Here is a 12,028-nt window from a genome sequence, read left to right as displayed (position 1 = left end):
AACGACAGCCACGGTGGGGAAAAAAAAAAAAAAAAGGAAGCCGCAACCCAGTATGAATCAAACACAATCAAATGAAAAGTCCTGTCGCCAAAAGTCCATAATCTCATCAATCTCATAATCTAGACAATATAATAAAACCAGCAATAACAAAACAGGCCTGTGGGATCTGCGCTGCCCTGTGTGGAGAATACAAAAGGACATGATCACATGTGACACACATGCTTTTCATTTGATCTTTTCTGTTGTGGTTTTTTTTTTTTTTCTTAAACCCACACTTAAAGTTTATCATTCAATATTTATGAACTGACATTGTTGTGTAATACTTTGATTAGTCTATTACAGGACAACAAGTAATGTCGTGGTCCAGACTTTGATAACATTCTTACACAATGTGTACACTGGATGGGGTTATTGACCTTAGAAAGGTCAACTTGACAGGTCTGGACCCAAAGTACAAGTACTCACAACTGGGCATCACAGTGAAGTCAAGTTCACATTAAAACAAATTCTAATTCTTATACAGTTTGGTTTCACTGGTAGAACTCTTTCTCCATCAGAGGTCCATCCACCGTCAGGAGAGGCAAACCAGGCAAATGCTTTTTAGTTACACACAGTTAGTGTGTAGTGTGGATTGTTGCAACAGCCTGAGAGGACACAAGTCATCACAGTGCTCTCTGATGCCCATAAAGCTGCGCATATATTCTCTCATATGATCATGAAAGCAGGACATAGGAAAACAGTATTTTCAGTATTTGAGTATTACTCAAAATTAAACAGAAGTAAAAAATGAAATGAAAAATGAAAATGAAATGAAAAGAACAGCGAAACAATGTTTACAAAGGATGATCCAATCATAGCTGCACTGTTGTTCCAATGCAGTTCTTCAGGAATCGATCCCCTCCTTGCAGTTGTGAATTCCATCTTCTTCTCTGTGACCGGCAGTTTAGGCCTCCAAGCAATACGAGAGAGATGAACAGAAGCTATTGGACAGTCGAACAAGAACAGTGTGGGTAAGTATAGGCTTTTCACTGCTCTACCCTGTGTACTTTTAACACTGTGGGTATGAGTATCAGCTATAACACTCTAAGTTATTCTTTTGATTATTTTTTTGTTCAGATCTTTTGTATTGTGATGTCTGCTGTGTTGCCGTCTGTTGTCTGCCTTCACTGAGCTGTAAAACCTTGACCTTGTGGAGGTGACTCCTTTACTGAGAAACCGGACTGATCCAGGCAAAGCTTTTTTTTAATTATTTTTAACAAACTAAGAAATCTGTAATTAAATGCCTCCTCACCCCACGGACAAACACTTGTGCATATAAACAAATGTTTTTCCACAACGAAAAAAGAACGGCATTATCGCATGTCAAATGTTGAACATATCCCTTAAGTTTTTGATTAATATGTCCCTTAATAATATGTTATTAATGCGATTTGTGCCTGCATGCAGGGCGGTGTAGACACCCACACCCACACACACACACACACACACACACACACACAGCCTATTGCCTCACACTCACATACACATGCACAGGCCATCTGGCAAACCTGGCAAATGTCAAAAGGTTTGCTCCGGGCCGAGGCTTGCAGAAAATCTCTTGGCAAACGGAAAAATAGGCAAATATTTGAGAAAGAATATGAAAGCTGAAGTACATGGCCAATTCACTGTCTACAACATTATCAAATGCTCAGTTCAATGAAACTGAATTTTATCGCAGCCAAGGAGTAATCAATGATTCAGTGATGGGTATCAAGTGCAGAAATAGGAAATGGCTTCAGTGACCCTCATCAAAGTGGAGCACTGCGTAGTTTGGACTCTTACACATAGAGCATGTGTTTTACTGTCATAGAGAATCATTATGAATTGTACATTACATTTCTCATCATATTTCACCTCCTATTTGTAATTTCAATTAAAAACACTTTTTCTCCTGCCTTTGATTGATTGATTTATGCTAATGCACTTTTCATCTTATTACTTTCTGTTGCTCTGAAATTGTGCCGTAATTGTTCTTATTATTCGTCTATTCATGTTTTCTCTGTTTATTTTTGTTTGATTTGATTTTAAGCTACTTTATATGATTTTCTTTGTAGTGTGATTTTAAATGGAAGTTACTCAAATCTGGAAACGTTAATGATCCCTGCTAGGAAAATTGCTTTGTTACAAATGCACAACACACAGTTAGGAAACAGGAAGTAAAAAGAAAAAGGAAAAACCACTATAAATAGTAACAATAATGAATACACAGCAAGGGAATAGAAAAAAATTTACAAATGCTAATGTGCAAAAATTAATGCACGAGGTTGAATTGGCTTTTGAACCTGGGCACTGAGCAGGTCCAGGGTTCTGTCTCCTCTGGTAGTGCAGTCCACAAACTGTGGACCAGTTGTGCACCAGTGGTTCTTCAGTCTGACAATAGAGTGACGACCAGGTAACAGTGGGTTTTAGTTGATGCGTTTTCAAAATATTCCTGTCAACAAAAACACGGTTATCTAACTGAGGAGTGGCAGAGATGATACAACCCAGACACACACACACACACACACACACACACACACACAATATCCTGCATCTGCTGGACATCTTGACAGCATACAGTAAAATGCTACACATACAGTGGGTGGTATATGAACTGTCTTGCCTGGTGATGTTCCAGATTTCACTTATCATGCTAAGTACCGTCTGTGTGTCCAAAGGCATAGAGCTTCCTCTCTGCTATTGACCATTGGGGCTGGTACACCCTGGACAGGCTGCCAGTCAATCACAGGGCTGACACAGAAACAGACCACCACCCTATAGGCAATTTGGAACCACTAATTAACCATAACCTGCACGTCTTTGGACTGTGGGAGGAATTTTGCCTCTGTTTGTTGACACTTCCTGTTGTTCTTTTCACTAAGCAGGAAACACTGCAGCTATCAAAAATTCCCAGTATTTCAGACTCAGAATTCAAATCATAGGTGTAATTTTTTTTCTGGGGTTGCTCTAGCCAACAGGAGCCAGCTAACACAGGTAAGACTAGCTACTTAGCCGTTTTAAGTTAAATAGAAGGAAATGTCGCTTTGCATTTATACTATGTTTTATTTACAGCATCAGCTATTTCACTACTGCAGCACTGTTATTACTTTTGCTAACAGAAGCTAACTGGCTAATTTGGTAGCTTGCTTGCATTTATAAGCGGCCATTATGTTATTGTTCATTTAGTATAGATCTAATGTTGCATGCTAAATATAGTATATCAAAAAATCATCAGACTCCTTTTATGGACACATACAGTATATTTTTGATTACTCATCTTGAACTCGGGGCTGTATACATAAATTGAACCAATCACATATAATTTTGGGGGCGAAGAGCAATGTCAACCTATCATAGAAAACTACATTTAACCATTAGCTTGTGGGCAACGGTAGCTAGCAGAGCAATATCATATGAGAAGGTGAGTGTTTGGTCAACTTTTCCAAAGAATGTGGTCAAGTTCTCCTTTATTCATTTCTCACCCATGCTTGTCTTTTTTATTGTTTAAACTGAAAACAATGGGGACTCCAAAAATGCCACACATTAAGGAGCTCTACTTATTTCCTGAAATTCTTTTTTCCATTAATATGCACAATAATAAAGAAAGGCACTCCACACTTCCCTATAGGAGGTCTGATTGTATTAAGTGTCTACTCATCTTGCTTTATTTTATGTACAAGCATATTTAAATAGACAAACACATGTTGTGAGGGCAATGAAATTTCTCACACACCATTTGCAGTGGTGGATACGATGATCAAGAAAAATCCTTATGAAAAATACATTAAATAGCATCAGCGGTGGATGTGGGTATGTTCCCTGGAACTGAACAACTGTAGCAGAGAAGAGGAATAAGAAAAAAACAGCGCTGTCCATGCCTTAGCGCTAATACTGCAAATTATTGTAGTTTTTACAAATTTGCTTCTTGTAATATAAACAGACAGTCAGGAAATCTTCTGTGCCTCCTGTAGAGTCACTTGAAGACTTGCACACTGTAACTTGTCAATCTGATAAAAACATATTAAAGAGTTCTCACTGGTTTCCCACCAACACTGTGAAAATATCAATGGGTGTAGAGCAGAGACGTGTCTGTTTGATATTGTTAAACAAGCGCAGACAGGCAAGTCCTCCATGATGAGGAGTTATCAGAGGAAAGTAATTATTCTCTCATTATATTCAGTTTTCGGATGTGGAAATTGTCATGATAAGTTGCCAAATGTTCCCTCCTGAAGCTGAAAGATCCCGCTGAGACGTTATGACGATTTGCAGCAGAGTGTTGACATGGCTGGAAATTGATTAGGAATCCATATTTTCATATATTCAGCAAGTGTGCAAGTCAAAAGCTCATCTCACTTCAAGTTTGAAGAAGCAGAAAGAGAGAGAAAAAACAGAAAGAAAGAGAGAGAGAGAGAGAGAGAGAGACTAAGGAAGACAGAATATCTCTTCTGCCCTCTCCGGGAGCCAGACAAATTGATTGTATTATTCCTGGCTGTTGGCAGTCACTGTAACATAATGCTATAAAACAAAATACAGCCATAGGAGCAGCAGGGATTTTATGCATCATAGGAAGATAGTTGACGGTTATCATTTTGAGAAGAACATATACAATGAGTTACCGCTCAGTCGACGCTAGCCCCTCACCCCACCTCGACAGGAATGACAGCAGAGGGGGCGGGTTTGCAAAAAAAATCGAAATAATATAAGGAAGCTTTATGTACACAAGAGCCTAATGGAGACAAAAGATGGAGGTACTTAGAGGACTATTCCTGAATCTGAGGCAACGAAAGAAGTCTAACGTATGCTAGGCTTTTTACAGATGTGAAACTGAACTTCCTATTAAAGTAGTAACAACTAAACATGAATAGCCTAATTATTACTGTCATGATTGTGGGTTTTTGTCACAATAACAGCAATGTTGAAATGTGAATTGTTAAGCTGTGCGATAATAGAGATTTAATGTAATATTGCATATTGAGAAAATTTTTTATTAAAAAGTAAAAACAAATTAGTAACAGTTCATAAAAATAGGTAATCCATAAAATATTTTTTTAAAAACGGTATGTACATTTGGATGGATGTATACAGGAATTAGCTTATTAAACATAATGTACAGTAACAATGGTTAAGTGCATTATTATGTACAAAATCTATCTAAATACATTTTCATACATGCCTGATTCAGTTTCATCTCGTAGATCTGGGCGATATCTGCGCTGTATCCCTGAGAGCGTCTGCACTTGAATAATGAAAGAGTCTCACATGTTTTTGGGGGGGGGGTGTAATCAGTTACCTGGCTCTCCTCCCACCAGAACCCATATCGCAGTCATACAGTGACTATATCACACGCTATTAACCAGAATGACCCAGAACCCAGGTGGTGGGGTACTTATTCATTTCGCTGCTCCTTATGCAGCGTGGTGTAAACTCGGCAAAAAACCTGTTATTAAAACACTTCCTTGGGACATAATTTACCATAGGCCGGTGAGCGCGGAGAAAGGCCAGTGCATTTAGAATCCATTTTGCTGCTCGGAAGCCACTGAAAAAAAAAAAAAAAAAGCAACAGTAGGTCCTCGGTAATTGCTACAACAACCTATGAACCTCTTTAATTTTCATACATCCTGAAGGGATCAAATGGTCGCCCTAAGTACAGCATGAGCACTGAGGTTTTATGTATGTGTGTGCAGTGGTGGTGATGGTGGGGGGATGTATGTGTGTATGTGTGTGTGTGTGTGTGTTTTGTGTTGTCGAGCAGGCCAACCTGGGTTGTAACTGGCTCTTGATGAGGACTACCGCTGTGCAAACACCGGCCCCTGGGAGTCGGCCGGACTCGGGCAGAATGAAGGAAGTGTCGTGGATGAAATATGATTTGAATGCTCGCGTTGAAAATGGGAAATATCACATTAGAGGCATACAGCGTGTTTCCATGCCCTAAAGACACAGAGGTTCATTACACACCAGCTTTGATGTATCTGAGAGAATTTCAATGTTTATCGTTGTGGTCTCTCCCATCGCCGTGACGCGTGCATTAATATCACACAGGCTCACTGTTGGGTTTTTTTTTGTTCCCTCTGAACTCCAGCATGCAGAATGGATAACCGTGGCCTCATTTGTCTGCCTCGGCTGCTTTATGGGTCAACAGCGATACAGCGAGTGAATTGTGTCAGTGTGTTTTGTGGGATTTTGTCCAATTTAAAAAAAGACAGAGGAAATCGATGTTTTTTTCATTTTCAGCGCAGCGACGTTGTGTCGACAATAGACCTGTGGCTAAGTGAGTGGTGTCATTAAAGGTGGTGACAAAGATTAGTATTATGGGTACCACCTCGTGTATTTGGCAGAGCGCGATAGGTCCAATCACTGCAGCTTAAGGGGGCTTACGCTCTCAATGCATCATCGGTACTCCATCAATGGTGAGAAGACGAGCACGGAGGTGACACAATAGCCTTTTAAAACGCTTTAAAAGCAAGTCTCTCTCCGCATACTGAGCAGCGTCAGAACAAAACGCAGCATTCATCCATTTGGTCACATCACTGAGTCAGGGACTGTGCTGCCATATTACATCCAATTAAAAACACATCTGACTGCTTAGCTGTCAGACACCTTGCACCTTCACAAACATAGATCCGATCGTAGCGCCTTGTGACAGCTGGTTTAAAAAGCAGGTTTCCTCAACGCAGCATGATCGGCGGAGGATTTGCTGCGGCCTGAACGTTTTTAGCATCTTAAAAGGTTGAAGAGCCAAAAAACACATAGCTGGTCGTGCCATCAGTTTGCGTTGGTCAGCATTGCCATTACAAATGTGACAATTTTGGATTCCCACAACTCAGCTATTTTTCCCTCACACCAATCTCACTGCCACTTAGGAGTCCATCTTCCATGCTTCACACTATATCACAACTCAGATTTTAATGAATATATCTATATGTATCATCCATGCTGGTAGAAATGTTTTGAGAACAATACTCCTTAGAAAATGCAGTGTTATTATAAAATGATGAAGTGTTAATAATAATAAAATGTATTTATATAGCACATTAAAATCAGAGATTAAGAAAAGAAATAATAATAAAAATACAAAAAAATAGAAAAACAAATAAGCAATGTAAAAACGTGAAATATTTAAAAGAGATTATTCAAAATCCTTGTGAAAGAAATGTGTTTTTAGAAGTGATTTAAAAGAAGATACTATGAGTCTGAGTTCATTGGGGAGTTGTGGTGCCCGACAGCAAAAGCGTCATCCCCTTGCTCCCCTTGGTCTCACATCTTGATATAGGAACTACCAGCAAGTTCCTGTCTGAGGACCTCAGACTACGTGCAGGTTGATAAGGGACGATTAATTCAGAGATATAGTCTGAGGCAAGGCCATGAAGTGCTTTAAAGTCAAAAGTTGAATCTTTAAAATTGATTCTAGTTGATATTTGGGTTAGGGTTATATTCAACACCAGCATGAATCCCCGACTGTCATACTTTGTAGGACAACCGAAGGGAAGCCAAACATTCCTGTCATTCAAGGTCATTCAAACATAAAGTATAAAGTGAGATTTTTATGTCTTGTTTCATTATAAAGCAGTTCTAGATTCTATATTAATAATGTGAAAGTATCAAAGTGCTGAGTCCACAGAGAAATGCACACAGCCTGTATTCAGAAACTGAGCCTTAAAATGAGCCATCACGACTTCTGTAACTTTATGATGTCACTACAAGGCAGCCAACACCTTCAGCTATGCCCCGAGCCCAGACCACCTGGACCCACCGTCCTGCCTTGCAGGATTTGGTCACTCTCAGCGTTTACCTGAAATTTGCTATATTTTGATTCGATCACTCAGAAAACAGAAAGCCAATCAGAAGCGAGGCTCAGAGTCTCTCTCAGAGGCTGACTGGCTGGTTGTTACGAGAGCTCCAGAGACAAGCCAGAGAGAGGAGATGTGAAACTAAATTGAGATGGTTTTTGGTTCTTAAAACCACAAATATATCTTCTTATGGATCAACACCTCAAATAAAACAAAGGAAAAATTTAATAAAATTGGTTACAGGGAAAACCATTAAAAAAACTTTAGGTAACATGCCTATGTTTCTTTGAAAATGCAGATCAAAGTCTTCCTGTGTAGTACTGTCCATAATTATAATTTCGTTACCTTGGGGTTTACATCATTTCCCATAAGATATTTACATTGTTTTTCTGCCTCCTGTAGCTTGTTAGTTGATGTGCTACACAGAAAATCAGTGCTGGTGTATATAAAGAAATGACTGCAAGAACATCTTCTGGAACATCTGGGATATTTTCATTAATGAAGACAGCAGGGCGAGAGCTAGCGAGCTTATAGGCAGCGCATCCGAGGGAGTTCGGCAATCATTCTCCTATCGGGGGGGGCGATCTAGCCACTGTGACCAGATTACATGGGGGGGGGGGGCCCAAGAGGCTCGCTTTATAATTACTTTGCTGATTGGAAAAATAAGAGCCCTTTAAAAAGCTCTGTCAATCAAGCACGCACTGTTTTCCACAGCGATTATATGTTGAGCCGTCTGTCTTTGATTATGTAGCCCGTAGATCACGGCGAACGCCTAAAAAGGTTGGCCAATTTACCAATTTCACAAACAAAACTATGGAAATACTTAAATCCTCCACATTCATAAACATGAGTTTCAGCTTCAGAGCATGTGACTGTCTGCCCGTGTTATGTGTGTGAATGTAATCGTGCATGCATGGGTACAGTATTTGCATGTGTTTTTAGCCTGTGTGTCCAACACAGTCTAAACCAAATCCAACAGACAGTGTTTGTTTGTTTGTGTTTTCCCCCGTCGTGGTTCACTCTCATACTAATCCCTATCTGAGGACTTATTCTGGTCTGCTGTTTGGGGTGAGACTCCAAGTTGATAGCAAAGGCTTGGCAAGGAAGGAAGGAAGCCTCTCGCTCTCCTGCTGCCGTGTCATTGATGCATGCCATTAGGCGCCATGTGTCACATTCTTCAACTAACACATGCAGCTTTTGAGAAAAGGCACCAAACAATGCAGTGCAAATGAGGGCCAACCTGCAGGATGGCATTCTGGGATGATAATAATGACAAACAGGCTCTCAACATGCGAGAGACCGAGCTGTGTTTGCAATTTACAGAGGGTAAGGTTTGATGGAGAACTTAAGCAGGTCCACTGTCAGCAGCAACAACTAATTTGTCAAACTAGGAATGATACCACTGTTTACTATAATAGCAAGGTGACAGCTGGATGATTCACTGTATGTACGCTAGGTTTAACCAGACACAACAGGGTATTATGTGTTTTTAGCATGGCAAATTAATGGCCTTTTTTCAATCCTCCTCTCCATTATTTTTTTCCTCATTAAGTGACCTATCAGTTCAAATATGAAAATAGCCCCCAAAGCACACACACACACACACACACACACACACACACATACATACATACGTATATACACACATTCATCTCCCCATGGTGTGCACACTGGCTATAAATAGCTGCAGAAGGATGCTATGCCCTTGAAGAGAAAAAGAGGATCTTCAGTAGCAAAAAAAATAAAAAAAAGTTTTAAAAAGCTACCATCTTCAAATGTTATGGTGAAGCATTGGAAGCAACGTGGCCCCCACTGCAAAATTCATACTGTTTTGTGTAAGGCTACAACACTCCGGCAAATAAACAAATCAAAAGAAGACAAAACAAGTGTCTGTGATGAAACTGGGCTGCAATGACACGTAATTTAGCCCGAGTGGAGCGCCGAGAGACGTGGAAGGGACCGCTCACCCTCACATTTTCATCCTCTGAGACAGCTGCTGCTAGTGCAGTGCTTACTCTGGGCAGTGTGGGCAGGAAAGAAAAAAAAAAGAAGAAAAAGAAACAGCTGCACAAGAGAAATGGAGCTCCTTACTTATTCAAGGACAGCCCACAATAACTGCATGAATGAGAACCAGAAGAAGCCGTTCAACCTGTGAAAATACAGATTTTCTCTTTGCACTTGCAAGGAAAACTGATCATTGCTGTCGTGGTTATCTGAGCAGGCAAGTGACTAAAGTCTGTCTGGTTGTTACGTGTGCATAGGGCCAATGCATGGAGCTGACACTGTGCAATACTAATGCTTTAACATACACTATTGTATGTTAAGTGATGGTATAAACAACAACATATACATGGGAGGAGCACGAACCATACACCGTAAAAAAAGATGTACACAGCCTGTGTGACGTCACCTATAGGTTTCTGAACAGTGGTTCTGAAGCTCAGAGTGGGCTGCTCACGGTTGTATGCCTCCGCCACTCAGACTAGTTTCAGGTCACATCCCTGGTTATCCAGAGTCATATAGAATATGAACCATTTGGGTGAAAGTTTGTCATAATTGCTGTGTGAAGTCTTGAGTAATGGCTAAAAAGTGTTTTGTGAGGTCACACTGACCTTGACCTTTGACCTTTGACCACTAAAATCTAATAAGTTTGTCCTCAAGTCCAAGTGGACATTTGCGCCGAATTCGAAGGGATTCCCTTGAGGAGATATTCCATTCACAAGGCCTAAATCATGTTTTGTGAGGTCCCTGTGACCTCGACCTTTGACCTTTGGTCACCAAAATCTAATCCGCTTGTCCCTGAGTCAAGGTGAACGTTTTTACCCTCCTTTTTTCTTCTGTGATTGAACACTGCTTTTCAAAAGGGCATTATTTAAAGGTATCAGATTATTTTAAAGTAGCTTTTAAAATAATCTTTTATGTCCCCAACAAAACGCCCAACGATTTAGTGTTTCCTGGTGGAGGAAGGCACAGTTAAAAGTAAACCAGGTCGTCCTGTTCACACTTTGCTTCTTATGGGGAGAATATTCTGTATATGTCTGCACACCGGGCTATACATGGTCTATATGAAGCACAACATTGAAACTCACATTCTAACTGGATGCAAATTGACTCAGCTACTGAACATAATGAGACAACAATTCAATATAACAATAGATTCTATTCATTGTATATATTTTTTTCTTGTAATACAAGCAGTTGTAGGCATTAAACTCCAAATTGAACTGTACAGAACATCCCACAAATATGGACATACATTTATCTATTTCTAATGAGCCAGTCAGGAATTTCAATACAGTTAACAGTTCTGAGTTCCTCATTCTTCTGCTTGACCTCCATTACGAGGGAGGACTTTACTGTATTGTAATGAACACAAATGGAAATTGTACTTTTCCCTTTAACTCAGGGAGCCAGGATTTAGAGAGTGATTTCACAAGTCTTGTTCAATAATGGACCATTGGTGAAAACTCGACAATTCCTTACACCTACTCAGAGTGTTTGAACAGCGGTGGGAGAAACTCAGAATAAATATATCAAGAAAACAATGATAAATGTATTAATGCCCACAGGTTTTTTAAACAGTAAGTTAGTGGTGCAATACGTCCCCATGGACTGATGGATGTTTTGGTTTAAACAGTGGATGAATTTCTATAAATTTCATTTCAGAAAGGTGGATGGGGAGTTGTGTTGGGCTTCTGACTGCTTTAATTTTAGTTGATAACAGTCTGGCCTGTGATTGGTTGCTTTCGACTCTGGACTTCATCATGAAATAAAGCAGGAAAGGAAACATGAAATCATTTCAACCATATGAGTCGATTTTTTTTCCAACCCTCTGATACGACCCGTGGGAGTGTCTCCTAAAATAACTATGACCCTATGACAGCAGGGACGCCTGACTTTGGTTTTCATCTTTATAATAATAAACAATTGGACTGTACAGAGAGTAGTGTACCTACTTTTGTCGCCTTGGTTACCATAATAACGGTCATGGCTTGGTTAGGTTTAGGCACAAAAACTACTTGGGTAGGTAGGAAAAGATTGTGATTTGGGTTAAAATAAGTAAGATCTTTGTTGTTATGGTTACAATAATAATAACGTGGTTAAGAATATAAACTGCTACTTTCACATGGGAGTCGAACACCACTCTCTTGTGTCATATTCCTGTGTTTTGTTGAGCCATCCATCCACCCCAACATCTTCCTAATGTGGACTTTGTTGCTCTA

This window comes from Seriola aureovittata, chromosome 6, assembly GCF_021018895.1.
Source record: "Seriola aureovittata isolate HTS-2021-v1 ecotype China chromosome 6, ASM2101889v1, whole genome shotgun sequence".
NCBI classification, from domain to species: Eukaryota; Metazoa; Chordata; class Actinopteri; order Carangiformes; family Carangidae; genus Seriola; species Seriola aureovittata.
This window is presented reverse-complemented; position numbering follows the sequence as displayed.